General features: G+C 41.1%; 1 long non-coding RNA gene across 1 annotated transcript in view; it reads left to right on the top strand.

Annotated features, from left to right (window-relative positions):
* Nucleotides 1-604: 604 nt before the first annotated feature.
* LOC139357048 (uncharacterized) overlaps nt 605-18,860 on the top strand; it is a 30,267-nt gene continuing 12,011 nt past the window's right edge. Inside the window, exons 1-2 of the long non-coding RNA XR_011609638.1 lie at nt 605-757; nt 8,534-8,675. This is a non-coding gene — a long non-coding RNA (uncharacterized lncRNA). The remainder of the gene's footprint in view (nt 758-8,533; nt 8,676-18,860) is intronic.

Genomic DNA, 18,860 nt, shown 5'->3' with positions numbered 1-18,860 from the left:
CTGGTCTGTTTGTGTGGGAGATCTACCTGAGGGCCGCCCGGGTCTGTTTCTGCGCGGGAGCTACCTGAGGGCCGTCGGGGTCTGTTTCTGTGGGGGAACTACCTGAGGGCCGTCGGGGTCTGTTTCTGTGGGGGAACTACCTGAGGGCCGTCGGGGTCTGTTTCTGCTGGGGAGCTACCTGAGGGCCGCCCGGGTCTGTTTCTGTGGCGGATCTACCTGAGGGCCGCCCGGGTCTGTTTCTGTGGCGGAACTACCTGAGGGCCGCCCGGGTCTGTTTCTGTGGCGGAACTACCTGAGGGCCGCCCCGGTCTGTTTCTGCGGGGGAGCTACCTGAGGGCCCTCCGGGTCTGTTTCTGCGGGGGAACTACCTGAGGGCCGCCCGGGTCTGTTTCTGCGGGGGAACTACCTCAGGGCCTTCCGGGTCTGTTTCTGCGCGGGAACTACCTGAGGGCCGCCCGGGTCTGTTTCTGCGGGGGAGCTACCTGAGGGCCGTCCGGGTCTGTTTCTGTGGGAGATCTACCTGAGGGCCGTCCGGGTCTGTTTCTGCGGGGCAACTACCTCAGGGCCCTCCGAGTCTGTTTCTGCGGGGGAACTACCTGAGGGCCCTCGGGGTCTGTTTCTGCGGGGGAACTACCTGAGGGCCGCCCGGGTCTGTTTCTGCGGGGGCGCTACCTCAGGGCGGTCCTGGTCTGTTTGTGTGGGAGACCTACCTGAGGGCCGCCGGGGTCTGTTTCTGCGCGGGAGCTACCTGAGGGCGGTAGGTGTCTGTTTCTGCGCAGGAGCTACCTGAGGGCCGCCGGGGTCTGTTTCTGCGCAGGAGCTACCTGAGGGCCGTCGGGGTCTGTTTCTGTGGGAGATCTACCTGAGGGCCGCCCGGGTCTGTTTCTGTGGGGGAACTACCTGAGGGCCGCCAGGGGTCTGTTTCTGTGGGAGATCTACCTGAGGGCCGTCCGGGTCTGTTTCTGTGGGGGAACTACCTGAGGGCCCCCCGGGTCTGTTTCTGCGGGAGAACTACCTGAGGGCCTTCCGGGTCTGTTTCTGTGGGGGAACTACCTGAGGGCCCCCCGGGTCTGTTTCTGGGGCAGATCTACCTGAGGGCCGCCCGGGTCTGTTTCTGTGGGGGAACTACCTGAGGGCTGTCTGGATCTATTTCTGTGAATTCTCTCCAATGCCCCCCCGCAGAGTTTGTGTTGCTGATATAGGTGGACACTGCTCCGGGCACTGTTAACTGTCATGCTGAAGGTCAGGCTGATGACTGTCTCTCTCAAGGCAACTTGAGGGAACAAGAGCAGAATGTAAAGGCTGCCCAACCTGTTCTTCATGCTGCCTGGGTACAGCCATCCGCCCTCCCATCCCCACACTAATTTCAGTAGTCTTCAGCCTCGGAGGGTGTAGTGAGAAATTCCCTAATTTCCCCGCTTAGTGTTAGGAATCCATGTGTCTCTCTCTTGTCCTTCCACTATTTGTTTAGGGTTGATTTTGAAGATCTTAGCAGGGAGGGTCACAGGCATGTACCACCATGCCTGGCTAATTTTTTGTAGAGACTGGGTCTGGCCATGTTGCCCCAGGCTGTTCTTGAACTCCTGGGCTCAAGCGATCCTCCTGCCTCAGCTTCCTGAAGTGCTAGGATTACAGGTGTGAGCCACCGTACCTGGCCAGTGTCTTCATCTTTGTAATATTTTATAGTATCTTCAGCTATAAAATGGGGATAACGGTCACCTCAAAAAGCCGTGTGTATTTGGGATATTTTATATCAGTTTCCAGAACAAAATAACTATTTGAAAAGTATTGAGTTCTTTTTACTTTCAAAAGACCTAATCCCTAATTTTTCTTCTCCAGGAGGGAGGAGTATGCGGATGGGTCAGTTGGCTAATTCCATCAGCATTTTCATCCCTGGAACAATGCTCTTTGCCAGATTGTGTTACGACTTCAAATACTATTTACATTAACTACTAAGCCCCCAGGAACAGTTGCCTAGCAGTTTTTCTTATTGACCGTGTTGGTACATATAGAAACCAACCCTAAACCTCAGAAATCAAGGCTGAAGCATGTGATTTCTAGTTCTAAATTTTCTCTACTTTGCTACTCAAAGTGGTCTATCCATCCATGTGGTCAAGTTTGAGGAGCACGGGCTGCAATGTGGGCCATCACAAACCTTCCAGGAAAACTGTACTCGTGCTTTAGGTGTTATAGTTTACAAAGTTCCTTTCTTTCTTTGCTTTGTCTTCCTTCCTTCCTTCTGTCCTTCCTTCCTTCCTTCCCTCCTTCCTTCCTTCCTTATTCCTTCCTTTCTCTTTCTTTCTTTTTTCTTTCTCCTTCTTTCCTTCCCTCCCTCCACCATCCCTCCTTCCCTCATCTATTCTCTTCTTTTCTCTTCTTTTTCTTTTCTTTCTCTCCCTCCACCTCCAGGGTTTGAGCGATTCTCCTGCCTCAGCCTCCCAAGGAGCTGGGATTACAAGCAGGCACCACCATGCTGGGCTAATTTTTGTATTTTTAGTAGAGACAGCCTTTCACCATGTTGGCCAGGTTGGTCTCAAGCTCCTGACCTCAAGTGATCTACCTGCCACAGCCTCCCAAAGTGCCATACAAATTTTAGGATCTTTTTTTAATTTCTGAGAAAAAATATCGTCGGAATTATTATGATTCCAGGTTGGTCTCAAGCTCCTGACCTCAAGTGATCTACCTGCCACAGCCTCCCAAAGTGCCATACAAATTTTAGGATCTTTTTTTAATTTCTGAGAAAAAATATCGTCGGAATTATTATGATTATGATGATGATGTCGGAATTATGATGATGATGATGATGATGATGATTATTATTATTATTATTATTTTGAGATGGAGTTTCGCTCTTGTTGCCCAGGCTGGAGTGCAATGGCACCATCTCAGCTCACTGCAACCTCTGCCTCCTGGGTTCAGGTGATTCTCCTGTCTTAGCCTCCTGAGTAGTTGGGATTACAGGCATGGGCCACCATACTTGGCTAATTTTGTACTTTTAGTAGAAACAGGGTTTCTCCATGTTGGTCAGGCTGGTCCCAAACTCCTGACCTCAGGTGATCCACCCACCTCAGCCTCCCGAAGTGCTGGGATTACAGGCTTGAGCCACTGCGCCCTGCTGTATCATTGGAATTTTGATGGGGATGGCATTGAATCTGTAGATCGCTTTGGGTAGTATGGATATTTAATGGCATGTCTTTCCATTTATCTGTGTCCTCAGTTCCTTTCATCAGTGTTTTAGAGTTTTCGGTGTAGAAATCTTTCACTTCCTTGGTTAAATGTACTCCTAGGTATTTAACTTCTTTTTAACTACTATAAATGGGATTGCTTACTTGCTTTTTTTTTTTTTTTTTTGATATCTTGTTGTTAGTGTATGAAAATGCTACTGATTTTTGCATTTTGACTTTGTATCTTTCAACTTTACTGAATTTGTGTATTAGTTCTAACAGGTTTGGGGTGGTATTTCAATTATTTAATGATGAAATCAAGGTCCAGAAAGGTGAAAAACTTGTCTAAAATGCTGTGGCTAGAGCTCCAGGTTAAATCCCATGCTTCAATCTCAACTAGTAGGGTAATACTTTCTGATTTCTGAGTGTATCAAATGTATCACTAGTATGCGTGGTGATTTTAGGTAATAATTGTCCTTTCTTTTCATATGCATTAGAAAAAAATATAATGAACAAACCAAGTCTGGAATTTCATAATTATTCTTGTGTAGGAAATGTTTTTTTAAAGTGAATTGCTGGCCAAGTGCAGTGGCTCGTGCCTGTAATTCCAGCACTTTGCGAGGCTAAGGCAGGCGGCTCATTTGCAGTCAGGAGTTTGAGACCAGCCTGGCCAACACGGTGAAACCCCGTCTCTACTAAAAATACAAAAATTAGCCAGGCATGGTGGTGGGTGCCTGTAATCCCAGCTATTTGGGAGGCTGAGGCAGGAGAATCGCTTGAATCTGGGAGGTGGAGATTGCAGTGAGCCAAGATTGTACCACTGCACTCCAGCCTGGGCAACAGCGTGAGACTCAGTCTAAAAAACAAGAAAAAAAGTGAATTGCTTTAAATCATAAATAATAAATTCAGATGTATTGTAGACATGATTACAGTCGTGGAGGTGGCCCCTATGTGCTTGAGATTTAGGTAACTCTTCCCTACCTTCTATGACAGATGCCATTCCTCTCATTTATAACAATGTTAAGATTTCATCAATTTCACCCTGTGCAATGTATTAATATGAGGAAAAAGTAAGTAAAAGTTCATTCATGAATATTTCCCTGAAGAGCATTTTTGTTTCTTTCTTACTTTTAAATATTACTTTTCCATTTCCTCCAACACCGGTGTAACTGAACAGTATTCGTTGTATACCAAAAGTATTTCTCTTAATCCAGCATTATGACTTACTACAAATAGAAATGAGATAATTGGTGTACTTAATCCTTTGTAAAAGCTTAGAGGCCATCTTAAAATGCTTTGCAGAAATTGGAAATACAGTATTTTGAATAGGATTTTAAAATGTTTACTGTGGAATTAGAGCACAAATCTCTTCAAGAAGAGAACTGTGAACATTAAAGACTCTTATTGTCCAGTGTGGATGAAAATGGAAATGTAATTCACAATTTGTTGTGGACAAAGAGCCTGGCAGAGAGAATGTGTCCATGGTCTTAAAGTGTATTACACAGCTACCTTACTAGCATTTTTTTCACTGTGCTGACAAGAAAGGGAAGGAAGAATATTCACAACCCAGGTTGCTAAACTAAGAGCTTTAATTAATGAGACTCCAGAAAGGGCCCTAGCAAGATAAAAATGTGATTGCAGTGTGCTCTCTGACCTCAATTGCAGGTTCCCTGACTTCTCTTTCATGTTCCCAGACCCTCAGTGTAAGGATATAAGGGCTCTCTGAGATGGCAAGTTGTTTTGCTAAAAAGCCTGTTTACATATCTGGAATATAACTCTGAAACCTAACCCAGGCTTATGTTAACACTGTGGCTTATAAACCATGCGTAGACTGCATGGAGTCATAAACATGTTGAATGTAGGAAACACTGTCAGTTTATAAATTAGGTCTGCTATTAAGTTCTGAGGTCATTAGTTTGTTTTGGGGGGGGGGTTGTTTTGTTTTTTTTGTTGTTGTTCTTTCTTTTTTATTTCTCCCAACTCTATGTGCTTTGGAAACCTGAGGGTGGGTAAGAAAACAGTGTAGCCTGGTTTCTTTCCATGTTTGCTTCCAGCAAGATGCCTCTGGCCTTTTCTTGTCCAAAATCAACATAAAGCTGCTTCTCCCATATCACCACCATGACTACCACACAAAGCCAAGATGTCCCCATTTTTAACTTTGTTACTTCACAGACTTACTACTAAATTCCTGGGTGATGGGGGAGGTGGGAAACACGAGGCCCAGAATCATGCCTCTCTGTGTGATAATGGGCAAGTTACTTTACCTCGCTGAGATGTTTATAGATCTGTGAAAGGAATGATCTGCACCATTTGCTCATTAGATCCCCCTTTGCGTCTAACCCATGATAATACCCCAAATAAGATGATAGGATTTTATACAGGCTTGCCTGCATATTGGCATTTTGATCAATCACAGACAGCACATATGACACTGGTTCCATAGGATTAGAACACCACATTTTTACTGTACCTTTTCCATGTTTGGCTATTTTTGTTTGTTTGTTTTGTTTTTTTGAGACGGAGTCTTGCTCTGTTGCCCAGGCTGGAGTGAAGTGGCATAATCTCTGCTCACTGCAAGCTCTGCCTCCCAGGAATGATAATGAACAAGTGAAAGTGAAATCAGTTTCCCTTCTTTGTTCAATAAACATGGTTAGAGCACCTGTGTGCAAAGTAGTGGGACAGGTGCTGAGGGGAAAGGTAAAGCCGTTTAAGCTGTGGCCCTGAGCTGAAAAAGCAATCTAGCAGTGCCATCAGACTCTGCACACTACACAGCACAGTGTCCCAGGGGCCAGGTGGAGGGAAGGATCACTTCCGGCTGCAGCATCAGGGAAGGCACTCTGCAATCAAATTGTATATCAAATTATATCTTCCACTACTTTCATTGGGTTTATTTTGCTGCTTTTCTCTGGCTTCTTATCTTGGATTGTTTGTTTATTTTTCTTCTTTCTTATTTTCTAATACATATATTTTGGATGGTACACTATTCCCTGAGAGCTAGTCTGGTTACTCTCTGGGGCACAGTATTATAGGACTGTTTCTCATGTGATTCTGATGGGTAGATGGAGTAAAAAGCACTGGTATGGCTTCAGATCAAATGTTTTGAAGATAGACCAGATTTAAATCCTAGCGTGGCTACCCACCAGCTGTGACCTGGGCAAATCACTCAGTATCTCTGCAAATCAGTTTTCTCATCTGAAAAACACGAACGGCAGTAGCTATCTCACTGAGTGTTGAGATAATTTATAGGATAATACATACAAAGTGCTCAGGAAGGAGCCTCGTCCACACTCATGATAAACACCTGCTTATATCGTCATTCAAATTCAACTGCCTAAAACGAAGTGCAAAAAAAAAAGACCCAATGGAAGTGAATGGCTTGCTACAGTCTCATCTGTATATAAATAAGTCTCATTTGGATGACTTTTATTTATAACGAACTTTAAAAACAATATATGTAAGAATAGATTAAAGGAGAAAGATCATATGAATATCTTCATAAATGCAGAAGTGGCATTTGATAAATTCCAATATCCGTTCTTTCTCCACCCCCTCAGAGATGGGGGTCTCACTCTGTCACCTACAGTGGAGTGTACAGCTACAATTATGGCTCACTGCAGCCTCTAACTCCTGGCTAAACTTATCCTCCCACCTCAGCCTCCCAAGTAGCTGGGATCGTCACAGGCATGCACCACCATGCCTGGCTAGTTTGTTTGTTTGTTTGTTTGTTTGTTTTTGTAGAGACAATGTCTTGTTTTGTTGCCCAGGCTGGTCTTGAACTCCTGGCTTCAACCGATTCTCCCGCCTCAGCCTCCCAAAGTGCTGGGATTACAGGTGTGGGCCACCTCTGTCCACATCCAACATCCATTTTTAATAAAAGTTCTCAGCAAAGTTAGAAATACAGTGGAACTTCCTAATTTTGATAGAGGAGATCTACAAAACTCTAGAATAAACACGATGCAAAATGTTGAAAGTTCTCCTCTGAGGTCAAGAACAGGGCATACTTCTAGTCAGCACTGGTGGAAGTTCTAGCCAGTAGAATAAGAGAAGAAACATAAATAAAAGGCATTCACAATTGAAAGAAAGAAAACTGTATTTCTGGACAATTTTACACCTGAAAAACTGAAAATAATCTACAAACTATTAATAAATTTATTTAGCAAGGTTGCTGGGTATAAGGTCAATATAAAAAATTGACTGTATTCATTAAAAACTACCATCAAACAATTAGAAATTGAAAAAAAGTGAACCGAGATCATGCCACTGAACTCCAGCCTGCGTGACAGAACTAGATGCCATATCGAAAAAAAAAAAAAAAAAGTCGGTGCAGTGGCTCAGGCCTGTAATTCCAGCACTTTGGGAGACTGACACAGACGAATCGCTTGAGCCCAGGAGTTTGACACCAACCTAGGCAACATAGCAAGACCCCATCTTTTTAAAAAAGTCATTTATAATAGCATCTCAAGGTAGAAGTAACTGGAAATTAATCTAACAACAATGTGTAAAACCTCTTAAAATTATAGATATATTAAAGGAGATCTAAATAAATGGAGACAGACCATTTCATCGTTCAGAAGACTAAATAATAGAATTATGTGATGCTTTCTAGACCTTAAGGGAAACAAACGAAAATAATGACAATATGTCAATGTTCAACAGCTTTATTTTTCATTTTTGTAGCATGGGACAATGCATAGAACATGCAAAGGTGTAGGAAAAGGCAATTCTATTGCACAAGATAAGAGGACAAGATTTATCAGATAGCAATGATTGTAAAGCTGCTGCTATTAAGACAGTGTTTTGTTAGCCCAGGGATAAACAGGCCGATGGAACAGAATAGTGTTGAGAAACAGATCTATACATGTAAGTAAAGACAGGGCACATCAATGAAGACTGAATGTCTCAATAAATAGCTCTGGGATAATTGGGCATCCAGATGGAAAAAGTAAAGTTGGAAACCTCTCTCTTACAAAAAATAAGCTCTAGGTAGATTGAAAACTTAAATATGAAAGAAAAAAATTCTAAAACTGTTAGAAGATACTGTAAAAGAATATAACTTTAATACAAATAAATGAATAAAATTGACTACCTTCATAAACTTCTGTTTATCAGAAGGCCCAACAGAGTAAAAAGACCATGAGAGGATATTTGCAAAACATCTAAATGACAAAGTACTGAAGATCAGAAAAAACAAGGAGTGCCTATAAAAAGGTAATAAAAGGACAGACGGCCCATTAGAAAGCTGGTGAGATTGTGGGGAAATGGGCACTATTGTATTCTTCGCTTAGAAGCATAAATTAGTCCCACAGTTTTGAAGGCAATATGGTGATATGTATCATAATTAAAAATTCATTCTTTTTTTTTTTTTTTAGATAGAGTCTTGCTCTGTCGCCCAGGCTAAAGTGCAGTGCTGTGATCTCGGCTCACTGCAACCTCCGCCTCCCAGATTCAAGCGATTCTCTTGCCTCAGCCTCCTGAGTAGCTGGGATTACAGGTGCCTGCTACCACGCCCAGGTAATTTTTTTTTTTTTTTTTTTTTTTTTTGTATTTTTAGTGGAGATAGGGTTTCACCATGTTGGCCAGGCTGGTCTCAAATTCCTGACCTCAGGTGATCCACCAGCCTCAGCCTCCCAAAGTGCTGGAATTATAGGCGTGAGCCCCCACACCTAGCCAAAATATTCATTCTTTAATCTTCAAATTCCAGATCTTGGAATTTTTTTCTAAGGGAACAAATACCAAAGTGGGACAAATACATGAAATTCGTGTTCATTGCTGTATTGCTTATAGTGGTAAAAAAGTAGAGACTTAAAAATCCCTCAGAAGGGGGATTTCTTAAATACATTAAGGCACATCTATGTAATAGAATTCTATGCACTAATATTAATGGATGGGTAAGTTTATACGTATAAATATAGGCAAATAGACATATGTTCGTCCAGTGCAGTGGCACATCTGTAGTCCCAGCTACTTGGGAGGCTGAGGCAAGAGGATCACTTGAGCATGGGTGCTCAAGGCCAGCCTGGGCAACATAGTAAGACCCATCTCTTAAAAAAAATAAAATAAAATTTAAAATAGGCATATATGACAATGGAAACCAATTATAGAAGAGATTATATCTATATGTATATATATATAATTGGATTATAGGCATGAGTCACCACTTCTAGCAACTTTCAATTTTATAAGCTGAGTTTTTAACATTATTAACTTAAAAACAAACATGTTTGTTTTGAAATGGGCAAAACAACAAAAATTAAATGTTATAATATAAATGTGAATACTTAAATGTCTTTCTAATGAAATGATGACTAACTGTAGAAAAGAAAATGTAGGAATGTATACATCCTTGCAAAGAGTGTGAAACTGATGCAGGCAATGTAGAGAGTCTTGCTTAGGGGCAATGAACAAAAGAACATACCTGGGTAAAAGAAATGTGAGGTTACTCATAACAAAACTAATATTTATATTGCACAATGTAAAACATTATTTTATACCTAGGATCACATTTGATCTTTACAAATCCCTGTGAAACAGCTATTATTATCAGATCCAGTTTATGCATAATAAAAACAAGACTCATATGGGTTAGCTAACTAGGCTATGGTCTCTCCACCAAGCTCTACTTCTCTGATTGAGAAGATAGTAATATCTAGAGCTTCGGTGTTCTTTCTACTGCCCTATGCTACCGCCCAGTGCAGATATAAGAACAAAACCTACTAGTAACCTGCTATTGAGTGTTTAGACCTTCAGCAACTTTAATCATCCAAAACATAGCTGTGAGACCAAAAAGAGGAAAACAGTTTACAAAAGCCCATATTTATTACATCATGAAAGAGCCAGGTCTGTGAAATGTTGCCTAGAATTTGTGTACTAAACTCAGCAAAATGAATTAACTCAGTGACTTCATTTTCTCCCAAATTACAATAAATGGAAGATTTAAAAGATGACAAAAATAAACACAGAAAACTTCAGTTAACAGGGTAGAGGATGACCTATTGAAAGATTGGGAGTCCATGTGTGGGAGGTAAAGGCAGGTCCTATGAGTGTTAGGGAGGCCTAGGCACATGTTCTTTTTGTTGTTTAATTCTAAATTTATGACAAATGAAGAACGGGGCCTTGACCTGGTCTGGATCAACTTGTTATGGAGCCCATGCAAAATGAAAATGATTCATAAACAAAACTGATTCATCCCCAGCAACAGCAGAGATGACCATGAACAATTAGCCACTTGAGAATCCTCAACTATTCTTGGGGAATGTCATTAATTACATTTTATTAAAGGGCAGAGATACCCAAGCTGACATATGGGTTACAAAGGCAGACTAGAATTTCTTTATGGGTTTTGTTAATGTGGAATATAAATTCAGAAATAACTAGAGTTTGAGGGTATCTTAAATCCAAAAAATAAAAATAAAAACCCAACCAGCAGCAATTTGCTGAATTCCTGAGTGCTTAGGACTCGCCATTTCTAGTCTAGCAAATATCTTCCAGTTGCAATTTTAAACTTTTTTTCCAGATCTTTCAAGAAACCTCTAATAGTATCAAGTTCAGCACACAAAGCTAGCTTTCTGTAAGCAATCAGTCTCATCTACCCACCTTTACTTTAGACAGGCTCCTAAAGTCAACCTTAGAATAAAAAGAACTTTTCTTTTATTATTAAAAGTCTGTTGTCTAGCCAGGTGTGGTGGCTCATACCTGTAATCCCAGCACTTTGTGAGGCTGACACTAGAAAATTGCTTAAAACCAAGAGTTCGAGACTAGCCTGTACAATGTAGTGAGAACACCATGTCTACAAAAAGGAAAAAAAAAAAAAAAGTAGCTGGGCATGGTGTCACACACCTGTGGTCCCAGCTACTTGGGAGGCTGAGGTGTGAGGATCATATGAGCCCAAGAGGTTGAGGCTGCAGTGAATGCAGTGAACCATGGTCATGTACTACCCTCCAGCGTTGGTGATAAGAGCAAGACAGATGTTTCAATAATTTAAAAAAAAAAAAAAAGGCTGTCCGCTGCCTCAAAGGGACTTTGCTGTTATAGTAAAACTATTGAAATATGTATAAACCAGGTGTGGTGGCTCACATTTGTAATCCCAGCACTTTTAAGAGGCTGAGGCAGGAGGATTGCTTGAGACCACAAGTTTGAGACCAGCCTAAGCAAGATAGTGAGACCCCGTCTCTACAAAAAATATGAAAACTAGCCAGCTGAGGTTGGGTGTGCCTGTATTCCCAGCAATTCAGGAGGCTGAGACAAGAGAATCCCTTGAACCCAGGAATTTAAGAGGTTACAGTGAGCTGATTATGAACTGCACTCCAACCTGGGAACCAGAGGGAGAAACTGTCTCAAAAGAAAAAAAAAAGAAGAAGAAGAAAAGAAAAGAAGAAGAATATATGTATAAATGCATGTTTTAAATTGGAACAATTACTACAGCATCAAAATGCACATTTCATGAGATGTGAAAATTTCTTCTTAAGCATCCATTTCTGGTTTTGCAGCAAAGGCATTATTATACTTCTATAACTTGTTGTCTTATATAGTCAGATAGAATCAAGCAAAGTTGGCAGAGCCTAGGCGTCTGCCTAAAAGAAATGGTCTCTCACATTTTCGTGTATATATTAACTCTTCCCGAGTTCCAGTGGCACTATTTCTGGAGTCCTTTTTGAGGCACATAATCCTAAAGCAGGTGTCACTTGTTATTCTATTTCAAAGCATCTTGCTCTTTTTCTTCACAGTACTTTTCAAAATATTTAATATACATTTATTTCTTATAAAAGTTGTTTACCTCACTGGACTTTAAGATCTGTGAGGTTAATCCCATGTCTGTTTTATTTTCTACCTTATTGCCCCTGTTCCCCAGGCACAGAGCAATATGTACCTGACATATATTTGGCTCTCGATACACATTTGTCCTATTTGTGAGTGTGCTTGTTCAACTTCTCTCACTCTGTGTGTAGGTGTGTACTTTCTTGTCATTTCGGGACACTTAGGAATTTCCTTATTTTGCCTCAATTTCAGCTATGCATTAAAACTATTTTATAAAAACATGTTTTATCGATCTTTTTTTTTTTTTTTTTTTGAGACAGAGTTTCACTCTGTTGCCCAGGCTGAAGTGCAGTGGTATGATCTCGGCTCACTGCAGCCTCTGCCTCCTGGCTTCAAACCATTCTCCTGCCTCAGCCTCCCAAGTAGCTGGGATTACAGGCAACTACCACCATTCTCAGCTAATTTTTGTATTTTTGGTAGAGACAGGGTTTCACCATGTTGGCCAGGCTGATATTGAACTACTTGGAAGGTTGAGGTGGGAGGATTCAGCTACCTTGGCCTCCCAAAGTGCTGGGATTACAGGGGTGAGCTGCTGCACCTGGGCTTAACATGCTTAAGTGTTTTATATCAGAAGGCATTTTTCTGGTCCTCTATTTCAGGAGTTGGCAAACTTCTGTAAAGGGCCAGATAATATTCTCAGCTTTGCTGGCCATGCGATTTCTGTCCCAACTACTCAACTAATTGACATTTCTTGTCACCATCAGCATCACTGGAGTTCTAATTTGTTAATATGATTTAAGCAGCAGGAAATCATCCAGCTGTCAAGACACAAAAGACCTTCAATGTGAGGCTCTAAAAGATAAAGCTCTAGAGTGTCAGGCTCTAAAAGATAAAGCTCAAACTCCCTCACATATTTGAGTATGAATTTAAAGCTAGTATTTGCTGAGCATTTACCGTGGTTCAGGCACTATTCTAAGTGCCTTTCCTATGTTAACTCCTTTACATATCACAACAGTACCAAAGACAATGACCACTATCATCTCCATTTGGAAACTGAGGCTCAGCTACATAAAGTTACATCACCCAGTGGTGGATAAAGGGCACCATCTCTGTCTCTCTGACTCCAGAAACCATGTTCCACTCAGGATGCTAACCCCCTAACACCCATTCTTCTATCTCTTGATGAGTTCTGAATTATCACTCAGGTATTCACCCTTCTCCAGTAGCCTCCTTGCCTCAGAAACACATACTCTCACCCCAGCTTCAGAGAAAAGCTGATTAATCTCCATGCACTCTTATCCTCTAGACAGTGATTGGCTTACGTCTGAGGTTTCTCAACAAATTAGTACATGCATGACCTCAGGTCACAGGGGCTGGCCAGAAATGGACAGGTAACCTTAACTAGGCTGATGTGATGGGAGGGAAATTTGCTGAGGGTTTTTAGAAAACAAGTTTCATCAATCTTGGGAGAAAATCTTGGAGAGGGCCAGCCTCTCTTCATCCAAGGATTGCCATATATGCGTGTAAAGCTTGAAGCTACAGAAACATCTTACTCATCAGGATAAAACTAGAACAAAGTGGCAGAGTTGAGAGACTCAAAGACCAAGGCAGCCAGAGCTCTAGTTGAATCATAGCTGCTCACCACTCTAGTGCTGGATTTTTTGTATTGTATAATCAATACACCACCTTTGTGTTTTAAACCAGTTTCAACTGAGTTTTCATTCAATGGAATGTAACCTGACTGTTGTTATTTGAAATCTTTCAAGATCTGGCCTCAGCATACCTTTCTAGTCCTTATTTTTACTTGTCTAGGGCTAAATAAATTACCCAGAGTTTCCCAGACACATCACACCATTCATGGATTTGCAAGCGTGATTCTTTCTGCCTTCATTGTCCTTTGCTCTTCTCTCCCTGGAGAATTCATGTTTGGTTGCAATCATGTTTTAAACGTCTGTCTTCACCACTTGATGCAGCTACATCATTTTTGTCTTTACACTCTCTGCACTTCTCATTCACTTAAGACATAATAAGCGCTCCAATAAGTGTCTATAAGATTAATAAAAAGGGTGAGCAACATGGAAACCTGAATCATAATATAAACTTTCTCTACAAGATACTTAGCCTGGCACAGTGGCTCATGCCTATAATCCCAGCACTTTGGGAGGCTGAGGCTGGTGGATCATGAGGTCAGGAGTTCAGGACCAGCCCGGCCAAGATGGTGAAACCCTGTCTCTACTAAAAATAAAACAATTAGCAGGGTGTGGTGGCGGGCGCCTATAATCCCAGCTACTTGGGAGGCTGAGTAGAAAATTGCTTGAACCTGGGAGGCAGAGGTTGCAGTGAGCTGAGATTACACCACTGCACTCCAGTAAAAAACAAACAAACAAACAAAAAAACAAAACCCAAAAACCTTAACTATTTAGATCAATGCTTTCTGGTTAAATATTCTGTGATAATGGAAATGTTCTGTACCTGCCCTGTCCGATAAAATAGCCACTAGCCAAGTGTGTGTAATGAGCACTTGAAATGTAGCTAGTATGATGGAAGAACTGAATTTTAAATTTCATTTAATTATAACTGATTAAAAGTTAAAGAACCATATACAGCTAGTGGCTACTATACTGAATACCATAGATGTAGACAACAAATTTAAAAAATTTTCCAAACATGGGAATGGGTCACCTAAATGATTTTAGATACCAAGCTAAATAAAAACATCTGGAGATGGTACTATTTTGACTCTAAAATTTTCTTGCTGAAAGCAATATATATTATATATACATACACATATATACACACATACATATAAATATATACACACATATATATATAATCTAGAGGTTTCTTTCCTTTCAAAAATAGTTCATACCTATAACTTAAAAAATATAATTTTATGTTTCTTGTCTTTATTTTGAATTTTCAATTTCAAAGTTAATATGAGCAACAATATCATTAAAAAGTGGGCAACGGATATGAACAGACACTTCTCAAAAGAAGTTGGCCGACAAACATATGAAAGAAAGCTCAACATCACTGATCATCAGAGAAATGCAAATCAAAACCACAATGAGATACCATCTCATGCCAGTCAGAATGGTGATAAAGTCAGGATATAATAGATGCTGGCGAGGCTGTGGAGAAACAGGAATGCTTTTATACTGTTGGTGGGGATGTACATTTGTTTAATCATCGTGGAAGACAGCATGGTGATTCCCCAAGTATCTGAAACCAGAAATACCATTTGACACTGCAATCCCATTACTGGGTATATACCCAAAGGAATATAAATCATTCTACTTATTGCAGCACAATTTACAATAGCAAAGACATGGAACCAACCCAAATGCTCATCAATGATAGACTGAATAAAGAAAATATGTTACATGTACACCATGGAATACTATGCAGCCATGAAAAATGAATGAGAGCATGTCCTTTGCAGGGACATGGATGAAGCTGGAAGCCATCAACCTCAGCAAACTAACACAAGAACAGAAAACTAGACAAGCATGTTCTCATTCAGTGGGAGTTGAACATTGAGAACACAGGGACACAGAGAGGGGAACAACATACACCAGGGTCTGTTAGGGGATGGGGTGAGGGGAGGGAACTTAGGGGATGGATCAATAGCTGCAGCAATCCACCATGGCACACGTATACCTGTGCAACAAACCTGCACATTCTGTACATATATCTTCTTTTTAGAAGAAGAAGAAATAAAGAAAAATAAATGATCGCTTCATTTCAGGAGGTAGAGTTTTCCTCTCAAAGTTTTTCAGATTTTTATCTCAATGGTTTGGCTTTTTGTGCATCTCACTACGTGTAATTTGCAGTTAATACATCAATGCCTTCTGCTCTTCTTTCTTCTCAAAACAGTACATCTTTTTGCTCAACTAAAGTGGTGACTCTCATTTTTTTTTCTGTCAGTTCCTATTGCATTTTTCCCCACTTCACACTCTAGTATTATATCCTGACACTGAGAATGTTTGTCTCAAAAAAACCTGGAAAAAGAGTGTTTTTCCAGTATAGATTAATTCTGTACTCTTGGCTTTTCCTGATGTATCCAAATTGTTCTTTGTAACCAGGAAATTTCACATGCTCTTACTTTTTCTAAAAGCCATCCATTCCACCTGGTGGAGGTACTACTTGTGTGTGTGTGTGTGTGTGTGTGTGTGTGTGTGTATTATTATTCCATAATATGGGTTACTTATAATCTTAGACACACACTCTTCCAGCCTCTAATTGAATTAAAGTAGTTTTTCATGGGGTTTAATTTCCAGCTTACTCAGAAGGGCATATACAAAGAGAAATGGTCATACTACAAAAGGTTTCTCTCTCTCTCTCTCACACTCTCTCTCTCTCTCTAAGTAATCCACCTAACAAGCAGATATTTTATGTTTTAAGATAGCCTTTTGTGGTTTGGGCTGTCTTTATTCGGGTTTTGACCACCTGAAAAAACTAAGTCATCTCTAATGCAGGTCTAAGTATTTTTTTTTCTCTTGACTATGTAACTTTTGAATTTATTTTGAAGTCTTTCCATTATTACTCTGGTTAAATAAGTGACCATTATCTCTCAAGGATATGTAATTTTACTTTAATTAAATATTTTTAGGCTTTTTGTACCCCCAAAAATGACAAACTTCCCCAGAATCAAATTCAAATTTAACTTTTTAACCTAAAATTGACTAAGGGATTTTCTAGTTGGGCTCCTGGGAAGTCTCAAAAGATGTGTCTCACATTAGGCTTGTTTGACCAGCTCCCAAAATATTCTCTAGGGTCTGTAAGCTTTCTTTCAAAACAATGTGTAGCATTTCTCTCGCTAGTAAACCCCCAATCTTCTCTTTGTCCTTCACAAATACAGAAGACCACCGTGGTTTTCAGGTTTTTTTTAAAACTACAATTCGGTGATTCCCAAATAAATTGTATAATTTAGAGATCCATCTTTATTTTGACTTCAATAGTGGTGATAAGTTCTGATACAATATTCAAGAATATGTTTTATAACAATACTAAGTCAATTTAGAAATGCATTTTACTGTGATATAAAATCCTTAATTTTTCTCCTCCACTGACGTTATGTATGATTTTGTTATTAATTTATGAGCACTTAAAAATTCTTTATTTTACATAAGGTTTCTATTAGATATAATTTTGTGAGTAAAATAAAAGGTCAGTTTTCTATTTGCATTGTGCTGATTCAGACTGCACTTGATTTTTCACGCACACTGGTATCAGTCAAAGTTTTGACAAATTATTGTAAAAACCGATATACACACAGACCATTATAGAGTTATTTTTAAAAGCACAAAAAACTACTTTAAAAGATCACAAGATTGATTTATATTCTTGGGGCGTGCCCAAGATGGCCGAATAGGAACAGCTCCAGCCTCCAGCTCCCAGTGCAAGCGACACAGAAGATGGGTGATTTCTGCCTTTTCAACTGAGGTACTGGGTTCATCTCACTGGGGTGTGTCGGACCATTGCCACTGGTCCACGGGTGTAGCCTGACCAGTGAGAGCTGAAGCAGGGTGAGGCATCGCCTCACCTGGGAAGCGTAAGGGGGAAGGGAATCCCTTTTCCTAGCCAAGGGAACCTGAGACACACAACACCTGGAAAATCAGGTAACTCCCACCCTAATACTGCGCTTTACCAAGGGTCTTAGCAAATGGCACACCAGGAGATTATATCCCACACCTGGCCCAGAGGGTCCCATGCCCACGGAACCTCCTTCATTGCTAGCACAGCACTCTGAGATCTAACTGCAAGGCAGCAGCGAGGCTGGGGGAGGGGTGCCGCCATTGTTGAGGCTTTAGTGGGTAAACAAAGCCACCAGGAAGCTCGAATTGGGTGGAGCCCACCGCAGCTCATGGAAGCCAGCCTGCCTCTGTAGACTCCTCCTCTGGGAACAGGGCATAGCTAAACAAAAAGCAGCAGAAACCTCGGCAGAGGTAAATGCCCCTGTCTGACAGCTTTGAAGAGAGAGCAGTGGCTCTCCCAGCACAGAGGTTGAGATCTGAGAATGGACAGACTGCCTGCTCAAGTGGGTCCCTGACCCCTGAGTAGCCTAACTGGGAGACATCCCCCTCTAGGTGCAGACCGACACCTCACAGCTCACACAGCGGGGTACACCCCTGAGACGAAGCTTCCAGAGCAAGAATCAGGCAGCAACACTCGCTGTTCAGCAATATTCTATCTTCTGCAGCCCCCACTGCTGATACCCAGGTAAACAGGGTCTGGAGTGGACCTCAAGCAAACTCCGACAGACCTACAGCTGAGGGTCCTGACTGTTAGAAGGAAAACTAACAAACAGAAAGGACACCCACACCAAAACCCCCTCAGTACATCACCATCATCAAAGACCAAAGGCAGATAAAACCACAAAGATGGGGAAAAAGCAGTGCAGAAAAGCTGGAAATTCAAAGAATCTGAGTGCATCTCCCCCTCCAAAGGAACTCAGCTCATTGCCAGCAACAGAACAAAGCTGGATGGAAAATGACTTTGACGAGTTGAGAGAAGAAGGCTTCAGTCGATCAAACTTCTCAGAGCTAAAGGAGGAACTACGTAACCAGTGCAAAGAAACTAAAAACCTTGAAAAAAGAATGGATGAATGGATAACTAGAATAATCAATGCAGAGAAGACCTTAAAAGAACTGATAGAGATGAAAACCATAACACGAGAACTATGTGACAAATGCACAAGCTTCAGTAACCGACTCAATCAACTGGAAGAAAGAGTATCAGCGATTGAAGATCAAATGAATGAAATGAAGTGAGAAGTGTGGAGAAAAAAGAGTAAAAAGAAATGAACAAAGCCTCCAAGAAGTATGAGATTATGTGAAAAGACCAAATCTACGTCTGATTGGTGTGCCTGAAAGTGACAGGGAAAATGGAACCAAGTTGGAAAACACTCTGCAAGGTATCATCCAGGAGAACTTCCCCAAC

This window comes from Macaca nemestrina, chromosome 11 (genome assembly GCF_043159975.1).
Source record: "Macaca nemestrina isolate mMacNem1 chromosome 11, mMacNem.hap1, whole genome shotgun sequence".
NCBI lineage: Eukaryota > Metazoa > Chordata > Mammalia > Primates > Cercopithecidae > Macaca > Macaca nemestrina.
The sequence above is the reverse complement of the archived record's forward strand: the minus strand, read 5'-3'. Positions and strand labels throughout refer to the sequence as shown.